This window comes from Miscanthus floridulus, chromosome 14 (assembly GCF_019320115.1).
Source record: "Miscanthus floridulus cultivar M001 chromosome 14, ASM1932011v1, whole genome shotgun sequence".
NCBI lineage: Eukaryota > Viridiplantae > Streptophyta > Magnoliopsida > Poales > Poaceae > Miscanthus > Miscanthus floridulus.
In genome coordinates, this window is record NC_089593.1 from 15,757,660 (window position 1) to 15,772,135 (window position 14,476).

At 42.0% G+C, this 14,476-nt stretch overlaps 1 pseudogene; it reads right to left on the bottom strand.

Moving 5' to 3' along the window:
* Positions 1 to 9,560: 9,560 nt before the first annotated feature.
* On the bottom strand, positions 9,561 to 11,908 carry LOC136504182 (uncharacterized; annotated as a pseudogene).
* Between the last annotated feature and the right edge of the window lie 2,568 nt (positions 11,909 to 14,476).

Genomic DNA, 14,476 nt, shown 5'->3' on the forward strand with positions numbered 1-14,476 from the left:
TTTTTTAGGTATGGCGGCCACCAAGGCTCGCCAGATACCTACCTCCGCCACTAGCCAGGAGGATGTGCCACACCCTTTGCCACCTCCATTGTAGTGTTTTGTCTGCCGATGACAACCACCAAGGTACAACTAGTTGGTTCCCATATGCGATCGACGGGGGTTGTAGCTGTAGTGGAACCTTGGCTACTAGGAACCAACAACGCCATTACTGTCCTTGACTCTGAAGATAGTCCTTGCTCCTCTAGCGCCTTCGCAACTAGAGCCTTCATGGTGAGCTCAAGATTAGACTCTCGTCTCTGCCATGTTTCTTGTACATGTGTTGGTCCTCTTCGAATCCATGCTTCTAGGTCGTTCTTTTCCCTAGCCCCCTGGTGTGGCATGCGTGCTCGAGGTTTCCCAAGGCAAGGCTAAGCTTGTCCCTCTCTCTAGAAGGCTTGAATGAGCCCTTCTGCTTGTCTTCAGCATATTTTAGTATCTTTGATACTGCCTGTTTCGTCTCCGGGTTATTAAACTTAAGCCCACTAGATGCTTCTATACTAGTACTCCTCCCAAGAATCCAGTTCCTTCAGCGCACCTTCAACCCACTCAAGTCGAATGACCCGGATGTGGCAGCCTCTTCCTCCATCTTCCTAAACTACTCTTCCTTGCCATATTAGCCACTAGGACCAAGATGATGGTGATGTTGGTTCTTCTTCGCCAGCTCGGTGTTACGGGCATTGAGGGCCAATGCTGCCGGTGAAGTCTTCTGAGCCACAAGGTTCACCCACTGACTAGGAGTTATGTGGCCAAACTCGTTGAAGGGAGTCAACCCCTTTTGGATATAGTTCTTGTTGAGGTCTGACTTCCAACATCAGAATGACTCTCTCATTATTTTCATAGCTTGACGTTTTACCAGTTGATGGCTTCCCTTTGGAAACCAGAAATTGACCATCAGGAACTTCTCCCATAGCTCTCTATTTGTCTCATCTAGTACTTTTTTCTAGCTGATGATAGCTGGGTTCAACTGATCTCTTACTAGGGCCCCAATCGCATTATAGAATCGTCCTCTGAGTTGCTTCAGCTGACAGATCTCCCCTGCTAGCCCGGCCTCTGTGATCACATAGCATGCGTTATCTAGATATTGGTTGTTTTTTCTATCCCCCCATTTCCTCTTCGGCTTGGTACCTGAGTTCATGGCCATGGCTTGGGGTTGTGGAGCAGAGGTGGCAATGTCCAACTCTGTGGCTATTGCCTCTGATCTCTCTTCCACTGCTCTATCTTGTCCGACGAGATGTCACAGATGTCGATGTCATATTTTTTGAGTTTTAGGATGGGCCTATATATACGAGAGGTCAAAGTGTTAGTAATTGTAACACAATCAAAGCATTAGCAAAATTTGCAAAGCTTTATCCCTACCACCTCGTTCAGGTCAAAATCCTTGTCTAGCTCCTCCTTCGTTGGCTTTCATATGACTTCATGTGGGAAAGGATCCTTGGGACTTTTATATGCCTCTTCTGAATCCTCATCATCGTCATCTTCATCATCATCTTCTTCTTTGTCATCGCCTCCAGCAGCCTCTCCTGCTCTTCCCTCTTCTCCCTCTTCCTCGTCGGACTGATCCTGAGTAAACATCTCTGCTAGACCCTTGTCTAGCTCATTGTTGAACTGTTCCTGAGTAATGTGCTATGGTTCTGGCTCTTCAAAGATTAGCCTATGCTCAGGGCTTGGAGTTGCACTATCTCTTGTCCATTACATTTTGTGTTTTGTTCTAATAGAACCAAGAAAGTTGACTTTAGATATGCTAGAAGATCTAAAAACAATAATAGATAAAAAATGAGTAGTAGCAGTAGTAGATGCCTTAGAAACATGTCAATTATCATTTGATCAAGAACTTGGAGCATCATGGCATCATAAAAGACAAGGTCGTATAGTAGTAGTAGTGGTAGAGGCCTCAAAAACATGTCAAACATCATTTAATCAAGAACTTGTAGCATAAAGACATCATAAACATAGTGAGCATATAGAAAAAGACAGTAGGGGCGGTGGATAATGATGCCAAGTTCCTCATAAGTTTATGATCATCAGCTCATATTCTAGACAATTTCTAGAGTTGGACAATTTCATCATTGGCAAAACAAAGGAGATGAGATGAGAGTTTGCTAAAAAAAAGCAGCTACTTGTTCCCAAAAAAATAGCAGCTGCTACCAAACATAGAGGAGTGGTGAAGTAGAAGTAGTAGTAGAGGAGAGGTGAGGAGGCCAAACAAAAACAGTGAGCATATATAAACACAGTAGTATTAGTAGGGTAGTAGCAGTAGGAGGAGGAGTTGGAGTAGTAGTAGGAGTAGAAGTAGTAGGAGAGGAGAGTAGTGGTAGAAATAGTAGAAGTAGGAGTAGTAGAAGAGGAGAGGAGAGTAGTAGTAGAAGTAGGAGTAGGAGAGGAGAGTAGTAGTAGAAGTAGGAGTAGTAGGAGAGGAGAGGAGATTAATAGTAGAAGTGTAGTAGGAGAGGAGAGGAGAGAAGTAGAAGTAGGAGAGGAGGCTCAACAAAGCAGTTGCTGCCTGTCAAAAGGAGCATATATAAACTGACTAGGAACTTGTAAAATCTATAACTCTTAAATTAGAAGGCCTAAAATCATGAAATTGTAGGACAAGCAATACATGGAAGTTAGCTACAACTTTTGTATACAACATATTCACAGAAAACATGATTAGCATGATGAAAAGCATCATCAATCAGATCTATATAGAAAATAAAACAGAAACTGACTGGGAACATGCAAAATCTATAACTCTTAAATTAGCAAGCCTAAAATCATGAAATTCTAGTACAAGCAATACATGGAAGTTAGCTACAACTTTTGTATACAACATATTCATATAAACATGATTAGCATGATGAAAAGCATCATCAATCAGATCTGTATAGAAAGTAAAACAGAAACTGACTGGGAACTTGCAAAATCTATAACTCTTAAATTAGCAGGCCTAAAATCTTGAAATTCTAAGATAAGCAATATATGGAAGTTAGCCACTTAACAGGAACTGTTCATGCAGCCATTTCAACATTCAAGTGTAATCAAGTGCTTCACTTATTCTACTAACAAGACTATGCATGAGTAGCTAATTATAAGGATGATAAACCACTATTACCCAGCTACTTATGATTAGAGTAAGCAAAGGAACATTACATGACTTAAGACATTCATCTATTACTGTTATATAAAAGTAGCATTGCAAACTAGTTGAAGGACAACACTAGACACATTAGAATTATATATGAAGTTAGCATTCCTGTTATATAAATTCCATGTATGTAACCACAATTAGTGACCATCACTAAGCTTAATTCCACATTCACATCAGAAAGCACCAGTGGAGCAGGAATGGAGGAGAAGGGATAGGGGATACCTGCAGAAGACCTAGACAAAGAAAGGGGTGGTGGGCACGGGATGGTGGTGCACGCGCATGTCGGACGCATGGCCACCGGGGCAAGCCTGCTGGGGAAGGGGCGCCGACGCTAGAGCACACCGGGGCAGGCCGCCGGGAGAGGGGGCGTGGACGTCGGAGGACACGACCACTAGTGCAGGCCCACCGGGGTAGCGCGCGCAAACACTAGAACCACCGGAGGACACGGCCACCAGTGCAGACCCGTCGGGGTAGCGCGCATGGACACTAGAGCCGTCGGGGCGTGATGGAGGTAGGACCTAGAGGCGGCCGCGGTGGCGGCGGTGGGTCGGCCAGCCGGGGGCTCGATCTCAAACTCTAGCCGCCGTGGAGATGTGGGGGCGTCGTGGTGGCCCGGGGGTGTTGAGTTGTGGCTTCAGGGTACGCAGAGGGGGAGACAACAGGGAGGCGGCAGCGGGGCGCGGTGGGTCGACCGACCGGGGGCTCGATCTGAAACCCTAGCCACCGAGAAGATGTGGTGACGTCGTGGCGGCCCACTGGTGTCGAGGTGCGGCTCAGGGGTGTGGAGAGGGGGAGGCGGCCGGGAGGCGACAGCGTCGAGGGGGGGGGGGGGGGGGGGAGCGCCCAAGACTTAGTTGATTTCGGCCCCCGAGCGTCCGTGCTTATATACTCAGGTCGATTTGTAGGGGCGGCTTAAAACATCAGCCGCCCCTAGAAATCAATTAGTAGGGGCAGTTTCTGATTAAGGCGCCCCTAAAAATATATTTCCATTTATATAAATTATTAAGTCTGTATTATATATATATAATTATTTGGATTAGTCTATATATGTGAAATATATATATATATATATATATATATATATATATATATATATTTAAACAATTAAAACAAATTGCTGATATGTATATATATAATTCTATTTTTCTTCTTAAAAAACATATTTAAAATTTTGAAAATTTGAATTTTAATATTTCCAATATAATTTTAGGACACTAAATAACCTCAATTAAAAATGTTGTAAACATCAAAGTTGTATAACTCATTAAGATGTACAACTTTTATTTTGGTCATCTTTTCATGTGACAAAGTTTTCACAATTCAAATTTTAAATTTAAAAAATTTACAACTTTAAACCGGATTTTGAAATACCAAATGATTTAAACTAAAAATTTCATGAATATAAAAGTTATAGAACTCATCAAGATCTACAACTTTTATTTTGATCATCTTGTCATGTGACTTTGTTTGAATAATTCAAAATTTGAATTTTTAAAAATAATAAATTCAAACAATATTTTGGAATAGTATATGATTTCAGCTGAAAAAATCATGAATATAAAAGTTGTATAACTCATCAAGATCAAAAACTTTTATTTTGGTCATTTGTTCTTCCGACAAAGTGATAAGAACATTATTCACAAATTTTACATCTCAATCATATGGTTTCATAAACTATATGAAAACTTTGTCAGATGAACAAATGACCAAAATAAAAGTTTTAGATCTTGATGAGTTATACAACTTTTATATTCAGAACTTCTCTAGCTGAAATTGTTTACTCTTTGAAAACATTGTTTGAAGTTGCCATTTTATGAAATTCAAAATTTAAAGTTTTCAAACTAAGTCACATGAAAATAAGATCAGAATGAAAATTATAAATCTTGATGAGTTTTACAACTTTGATGTTTACAATATTTTTATTTTAGATCATTTTCTGTCTTAAAATGAATTCAAAGTTCACAAATTCAAATTTTTAATTTTTAAACATAATTTTTATTTTTTAAAAAAGAAAATGTATCATTATATATATATATATATATATATATATATATATATATATATATATATATATATATATATATCAGCAAGTTATTTTGTATGTGTACGAGCAAATATAGCAAATTGTTTTTAATACATTTATATATAAACTTAAAAAAAATATGTAGATCTAATATTTAAAAAAACACGAAAATATTTGTAGGCGTGGTTGGTGACTGAGCCACCCCTACAAATCTAATTTGCAGGAGCGGCTGGTGATTGAGCCGCTCCTCTAAATCGATCCATTTATAGAGACGGCTCGTATCACTAGCCGCTCCTACTGTGCCATTTATAGGGGCGGCTGACCTCGTGGGATTCTAGCAGGGGCGCTGTAGGGGTAGCTGCGGAGTGAGCCGCCTCTACTTAAAAAAAGATGCCGTTGCTACAAACTAGTTCTATAGCAGTGCCTCTTCATGGATTAGAGCAAGAACTTGAGCCGGTGTCTTGGAGTTGTTGTCGAACGTCAGTCTGTTGCGCTTCTTCCCGACCTCCCACGAGACGAGCGGTTCAAGGGAGTCAAAGCCGCGTCTGAAGGACTCTGGTACAGCTCTCCTTGCCTGCTGACACCAGTCTTACAGAGATTAAAATTTAGTTCGTATCATATCAAACGTTCAGATGTTAATTAGGAGGACTAAACATAAGTTAATTATAAAACTAAATATACAAACAGAGACTAATTTACGAGATGAATTTATTAAGTCTAATTAATTCATCATTAGCCTATATTTACTGTAGCACCACATTGTCAAATCATGGATTAATTAGGTTTAATAGATTCGTCTCACAAATTAGTCTCAATCTGTGCAGTTAGTTTTGTAATTAATCTATATTTAATACTCTAAATTTGTATTAAATATTCAATATTACAGAGACTAAAATTGAGTGCGCGGAACCCGACACCCCCTAGCTCTCGCGCAAGAGACGATGCCAGACCTCGCGTGTGAACACGCATGAGGCGAGTAGGAGATCGGCTGTCTCGTCTTCCTGGTCGCACAGGGCGCAGGCGGCGTCTTGCTGTAGTCCATGGCACCTCCGGCGCCCAGCCGTCCCCGAAGATGCAAACTTAAGACAAAATGCATAGAAACTACAGATCAGGTGATATCAACAAGATAGGCATTTTAGGTTATAGTAATTCTAATCCCATCGTTTCAAGTGCAAATATTTTTTAGCTCAAAAAGTCTGAAGCAGGCTCCATTCTGAAGGCTAAAAACACTTTAAATACTAATTTATAGGTCTACGGAAAATTATATTTCTGTAAGACATCCAGGGTATAAGAGGCTAACATTTTGGTACAACATTCTTCCCTTACATTGTGGGGTCATATATAAGGGACAGTCACATGCTACCCAAATATTTGCGCATGTTGAAAGGCATTCAAAAGTAGACATTGAGAGCTATTCTACCACTGTTTCTGGTACAACATCAGACAAAATGATCTCCATAAGAAAAAAGGTATAATATATCTTAACATCCATCCGAAACACTTGGAGCAAAACTCTTTCATGACTGGTACAATAAGCACAAACATGGTGATAATATACTACATATAAGGTTAAGCAAAACTCTTCAATTAGTAAACCCCTGTACCTAGGCAAATCTGATAAAACTTCCCAAGCTTACTGCAGTCTACAAGTAGAGAACAAATAAGGACGATGTGTTTGAATGACATAGATGTCCCTGAATCCTTAGTACTTCTACATGCCCTCCTTTCTAAAATTTTATCTACAAGAAAACCATAAAAAAGATTATAAACTTGCACTATGATCCTGATGCTTAATTCTTGTGAGTTAATTCAGTAACTTTTTTTTACACCAAGAATAGCTGAATATCTGAAAACCTAATGAGTATTTGACAGACCTAACGAATAGGTTTATGTCAGTTGCAATCTTGCGGTTGAGCAGGACCCCATGACCTTTGTTGAGCCTCTTTTGGGGTCGAACCAGTTCGGTCCATCAGCTAAATTAAGTTGTGGATCGTATTCTTTTTTTCCTTAATCTCAAAAATAAAGTGGGGTGGATCCTAGTTGGCCTAACTTTGTTAGTATGTAAAAGTAATTTTACAAATTTATTTTTTATTAAATGTAAAATATAAAATAATATATGTACTGGACCCATTATTTTAGTGGCCCACATTTTTGGCAGTCACGATATGTCCCTACATTTTTTACCACTAGTTTTTTTTTTAACTAAAGTTGATATTAAATGTTCGTTGAAACTTGAAGAAATACTTGATACCGATGGACTACTAAAGCTAGTTTTCAGGAACACAATCAAGCATTTCGTTTTTTACTTAAAAAACCAAATTTTGCTCACAAATGCCATTCAGTTGTGTAATTTGTCGATGCACACAACGTGTAATTCTAAAAAAAAACTAGGATACGGCTGTACAGCTGCTACATTACATGCATTTGATTTTGATACATGAAGATACAAGATACATACAAGAATCCTGTTGTACTATACACCGAAAGCTACATTCCTGGGCTGGGAACAATCATGGATTGTTGCCTAGTAGTATTAGTAGTAGTGGGCTGGTGGCCCTGGCAGCTTTGTTGGGCTGAACTTTTATGCCCCTAGGCCCCTCTTGTTCGATCTCTCCGCATTGGCCTCATGATCAGCCACCGACCCATCAACTTTTTTATTTTGAGTAACACCGGCCCATCAGCTGCACATTGAGGTTCTGGCTCTGCCACGCGTTACTACGAGCCCAACTCAACTACGGTTGAAGCCAGCCCAACCCAAGCTAATTTTCCTTTTTTTATCAACACAGGATGTAAGGGGGCCAGGGAGCAGGGATTGCAATTTTGTCTCACACTCTCACTTGTATGTTCAGATTTCCAACTTCCTAGATCGATAATGCTTGGCCATGGGCGTCCGCGCCAAACAGACGCCCCGTGCCTCAGTCCGTCTCGCTGCTTTCTTCCACCGCGTGCCTCACCCCGTGCCACTCGCTCGCTTGCTTTTCTCCCACCCGTCACGCGCCTCACTTGCGCCGCTCGTCCTCGCTACCGCGCGCCCTACCCGCACCGCTCGCTCCTCGCTATGGGCGCACGCCGCCTGCTCCCTCTCGTAGCGCGCTGTTTTCCTGGGCGAGCCAAGGACGGTGTTGGTGGTGGTTGTGCTCGCGCGTCGCCACTGGTGCTGGTGCTGGTGGTGCTCGTGCGCCGCCGGATCCCACTACGACGACAATTGACCAGCCTCGATCTTCACCTACCCTATGTTGTAAATGTATGTTTCAAGTGTTTTAGATGTTTAAGACTTTCAGAGGTATGTTGCAATTATTTCATATGGATGTTGCAAAAGCAGACGGGATGTTGCACATGTTGTAAGTGTTTCAGAGGTCTGTTGCAAGAGTTTGTACAAAATGTTTCATCTATTTCAAACGTATGTTGTAATTATTTTAACTGAATATTGCATATGTTACAATGACTATGTTATAAGTGTATGTTCTAATGTTTCATCTGTTTAAGTCGTATGTTGCAATTGTTTCATCTGAGTGTTGCAAAAGTAGATCTCGATGTCGGGTGGTCGAGCGAGGAAGAGAGAGCTAGCGCGGGAGCAGCAGCAGCGTTCCACCGAAGGACGCACCTGTCGGGATATCGGCTGTAAGCTAGCAGTAGCAGCAGCGTTCCATCGAAGGACGCGCTGGCGTACGTGGCCCTAGAGTGGGTCCTCATCGCGTCGCTCCTGGTCGATTAATGGCCTACTCGACTATGCCATCGCCATCGCACGGGAGCCATCACGACGTTGTGATGCCTGCGCGGCGGGTGGGCTCTCGAATTACGTGGGCGCAATAGACGCGCGGGGGACGGGATAGGGCGTGGCAGGTGCGTCGAAAGGGAGCTGCGTCCAGTCGCGGGCATGGGGCCAGACGTCCGGGTGCTAGCCTTGCCGTTCCGAGATTGCCCATTGTTTCTGTGTCAACTGTGACGATCGAGTAACAGACTAGAAACATTTTCACAGATTCTAGTTTAATTTTGTACCACTTTTGTCAAAAGATTTATGACATGGCAGATTTAGTCGGTGTTCCTGTTTGCACAACAGCGTGAATTTGAAGGATGGCAACTCACCTGACACCAAATAATCCACAAGAACAATTTAGTCAAGTGATGAAACACAGAAGTATCACACATGTTCATGATATAATGCGGCGAAAGCACAATATCTTAGCCAATAGTTCAACACAACAGGCCCAAGCAGTTACACAATAGTTCATTCAACATAACAGGCTCAACACGTTAGGGACTACTTATTTATAGGGTCCAAAAAATAATGATCGTACCATCGCTACTCTGATGTTGCACTGAGTCATACAGATCCTGTCATCATCAAACCTTAAGGTGCAAAGAGCTCACTTAAAAGTCCATTATCGACCACGCAACCTTCATGCGCATCTTAGTGACACCAACAGTCATAACTTCCTCTTCTCTACCGATGATCTTGGGAGTAAAATCAATGGTTTGTTTAGACTTACCGTCACTGGTTTCGGCAACAATTATCAGCATATCCTTCATATAGACAGATACGACGGATCGCATAAGCTTGATAGCTCCAGTGCCATCACCAGCCATGCCACCAACCACTTGACTATCGTAAAGCACAATGGTGTTCAGGATACTGGTGGTCTGGGCAGTGATTTTCCCATTAAAGTCTCATTGTAGAACTTCAATTGCAATAGTACCCTCCATTGCATCTTTCACAACTCCTTACAGCACATTCACAGTGCTAAGCCTGGTAGCAAGAGAGTCACTTTCAAGCACACATTGCTTCAACCGTCGACGCTCTATGCCACGGATCGATAGCATTCCTTTACTGAGTTCTTTGTCCTGCCCTTGATGATCCTTAATCTTCAAATCAATCTCAACATAGTTCGGACCTATCAGTGCGAGTACTCGTTTTGGACCTGTCAAGGTCAAAGATTCATCCTACGAAAAAGTTTACATTATAGGTTAAGTGTTACATTATATTTCTCTGAATACAATAATGCTGTAATCAAAATAGAATGATTACAGCCAACTAGCATATGTAAACTACTACCACAGATGAAACAGTTAATGATCAGTTTACATATGGTATCACGATGCTGTAGGTTCATATGGTTGTACCATTAAGCATGATGTCGATATAATAAAATGTGATAAATAATTTCCCTAATATAAGAAACAAATATTATGCCAAAGGGTTCAAATATAGTTCATTAATGTATTATACATACTTATGTTCACATAAATTTTTATAAAATAATGTTTAACATTAGGTTTATTCTGTTCCATACAATATCCACACCACACCCTAGAAACAACAATGTACTTCTATTGGACAACAATTGGATCAGTGTGTAAACATTTCGAGGAATCCCATAAGACAAAGGATGTTGCATCACCTAGTTCTCTCTACCAGTTGTTCATGGACCTTGGGATGCTAATTGTGCCTACCAAAAAGACTTGAAAACTAACACATCACAAGTTTACCCTCCATACTGACCATCTGCAATTTAGTAACATTTGGAAACTATACAGATTGTCTAATATTCTGGGGATTATTGATCAGTAGCGTGTAAATTTCCAACTTTCAGCACCAAAAATAAATTCAGAACAAGAAACAAGGATGAATATCAAACAGGTAATCGACCAACTAACCACTAGTGGTTACTTTGTTGATCAATAGAAATCAATTGCAGGCCAGTGGAATTTTGCAATCCCTGTCTAACTCACACCTAATACATACATACAAGCAGTTCTTTTAGAGATATAGTGTTGCCAATCGGCCCAATGTACATACCTCAGCGTTGATGAGTTGGCATTGATCTCTCTCACGGCTGAAGAGATAAACACACCTCTTGTCCAGACTGTCTCTGGCAATGACAGTGCCATACACATTGATAGGGAAGCCAACATCCGAGGTGGTTATTCTCACAGAGAAGATGTTTATTCCTTCACATAGCTCATAGTCGTCCTTATTTTTGTAGACAGCATCAGTAAATCTCATTGGACAAAGGGTTGCTGTGGTGTGAAAAATAAAATAAAAGAATCAAGATAGGCTTGTACAAATATGATTCAAGCTGGCAGTTCTTGCACTTGCCTATTCAAGAGACAGAAACTCAGACAGTGATGACCTCTGCTTGAATAGACAAACAAAACATATTTCAAAGAACAAATTAACATAGAATAGAGTATAATGCTTTGATCGTGTAACGGTGTAAGCAACAACCAACCGAACCAAAATAAAATTTTGTAATTGTTCATGGAGGGCAATGCTGGGTAGGGCACAGCAGAGGAATTGACCTAATCAGAATTAAACCCATGGGAATGGACTTACACTCCTCGTCGAGATCAAATTTTGTGAGGTCGGCGAACGTAAATCTGGTGTAGTACTCGCCCCCTTGCTTGGGATCGAAGTCGAGGACGGTATCTTGCAGCATCCGCTGCCGATCGTTTTGTTTCTTCTTCCGTGCCATCTGCCGCAGAAACCGCATCCGTTCTACCTCCTTGGCCAATCGCTTTGCCTCGTCGATGTCGATGAAAGGTTCCAAGCCTGATATCTTCTTACCCGAATCCTTCACCACGGAGGAGAATCTGCCGGCGCCACGCAGGAAGCAGCCGCGAATGCCTGCTTCAGAATCCGGTACCATGGAGGCACGCAGGGCGGGCCGTGGGGTGAAGTCACGGCGCCCACAAGGCATGGATACGCTACCATCCACCATGAATACGAGAAGCCGCCGCCGACAAGGAAAGAGGCAAACCATCGTCTTATGTAGCACCCTGATTTTTAAAACTTTCTAGTTTTTTCTGAAGTTTATTAAAGCAAATTTAGATTTAAGACCAAATTTGTAATAAACGAAGAAAAATCTAAGTCAAATTAATATAGACATAGATTATAGAAAGTTTGTTGCATCGATGCTGCTAGCGTATTTTAGTTGTGTAGAAATGTGTTTAAAACTTGAGTAGGAGAAAAAGAGTTTTGAGCTTAAACTTCAAATCCTAGAGTTTGAAAAATATTCAATATAGTAATATTTGCTAAGATAAATACAAAAGGATTGTAGTTAACTATTTTTTTCATTTGAATTTATTTATGGTTCCAAATATTAATTACAAGTAAGGTAAATACAAATGCCACTTGGTCATAAGTAATTTGAGACGCTGTGGTAAGGAATGCGATGCTAGCGATCTTGAGTTTGATCCCCCCAAGTCACGCTGAGATGGCAGGGTGGAAGACGGAGCTGAAAAATGTAGCTTCATCCCGCTTCACCCTTGGATTGGTGGGCCCGTGGCCATCAACTATGAGTGGTTCGTTCCCTTTCGCTGGAGCCCATGACCGTCGCTACGTGCACCTGTCGTCGTGTGAGATGGCCACTGGAGCCGCTTTCTATTGGGACGGAGAAGGCGGAGAAGATGACGTGTGCTTATGTGCGGTAGATCTCGCGGTGGAGAAGAGATAAGTTGGAGAGAAGAGGGGAAAAGTAAAATAAATAAGGAAAATGTAAAGGAAAAATTAAAAAAGGATATATAGACATTTTGTTGTTTTTAACAACCACGAGAAGCTATTTTTAAGCTATTTTACCAAACGTTTTCCTAAAACATATACTAGACAAGCTAAAAAATACAATTTGGATATTGTCTGACTCCATAGGTCATAGCTAAGTCCAAAAAAGTTTGGCTGTCAATTTACTATGAAGTTTCCTGTTCATAGGGATATTCCTTTGGTTCTCTCTTGAAACCTCTCCCCAAGCTACAGTACTGAGAGGCAAAAGAGGGAGAATCCACTTTCCTCTGCTCCTGTCGGGCTGGAGCGTTGATCCCCTCTGCCTCCGACGGTCTCTTGGTCTCGGATTTGTGGGGGATCCATGTCTCCTTGCCTGGCGGTGTAGATTAGGTTCCTTTTGGGGTTCGTATCCCAATGGCGTCACTTGGTGGAGGCAGCGCAGCTTATGTGGAATAAGGTCTTCCTCATCCTGATCTACCTCGTAGTCTTCTGTTCTGGGGCTGGCCATGGGCTTGTGAGGTGGAGGTTGACCGGATCTGGAGCTTCAGATTTCGGCAACTCCTGTGTAGAAACTTTTGGCTGCCTGTCGGTGGTGATGGTGTTGGCAGCACTATGCGGGGAGGCTCGCTTGGAGGCTCGCTCATCTATGTTGGTCAGGTATGACGGTCTGGCTCTCTATTGTCTAGGCCTCTAATAGCATGGCCAAATCCAGGCCTGGGTCTGCACGGGGTGTGTCCTCGGCCGATGTTTCGCACGGTTCTTCTTCCCGTTCATCTCAAGATGTCACTGCAGCTCTTCTCAAAGCCTATGGTCGATGGTGCTCTCCTAGGCCTACGGATGGGGACTGCTCGTCTCGGCTTTCTCCGGCGACATGGTTGATGGTGAAGCTGGCGAAAGACGACAATGTGGTGGACACAGAGGCACTCAAGGACTTCCATGTAATTTTCGTTTTCATTGAGTACCTCTTTGAAGTTTGTATGGGGTAGCATCCTCCCCTGTATCCTTTGTGTATGTGTTCGTATGTGTACGCGTATCTGTAAATTTTCCTTACATGGTAATATAAGCAGCGGTTACTGTGATAAAAGAGTTTCTTATTCTTGGCATGACAAAAAAAAGTTAAAAAAAGTTTCTTATTCATGGCATGACAAAAAAAAGTTGAGTCGGCAACCTATTCATGACCCATGTTTATGCCACGCTCTTCCCCAGCCACTTAGGGTGTGTTTGGTTGCCCGCTTCCACCCCATCCTGGCTCAGCTCATCCATATACGCAGAAATAGAAGTTGGTTTGGTTGCCAGGATCCACTATTCTAGCTTGACTCCACTCATGCAGATACACGGTCTCATCCTGGCTGGTGGCCAAAATGAGCTTCACTCTAGAGCCTGGCCTGGTGGATGCAGGTTGTAGAGGATGGACCCACATGTCAGCTTCATTAGACAAGTTGTATCTGCTCATGCAGGCAACTGTCGGTGTTTAATGACCGGAAACACGTCACAAGGTTACCCGGGATAGTGACTGGAGGGCTTCGGCGTATGCAGAACTCAACAGTAAACTAAAAGACAACTATTTATACTGGTTCAGGCCGCTAAATAGCGTAATACCGTAGTATAGTTAGGCATGTTGGGTTGTTGTTTATGATTGATTATTGTACAAGGGGTGCGCGCCTATCTCTCTTTATACAGTTCAGAGGGCAAGACGTATTGTTCTAGTCCTAGTCAGTTATAACAGAGAAGTTCCAGTTCTATTAATAGACTAACTTTCCTAGTAATCCAACTAGGTCGGTCCTTGATA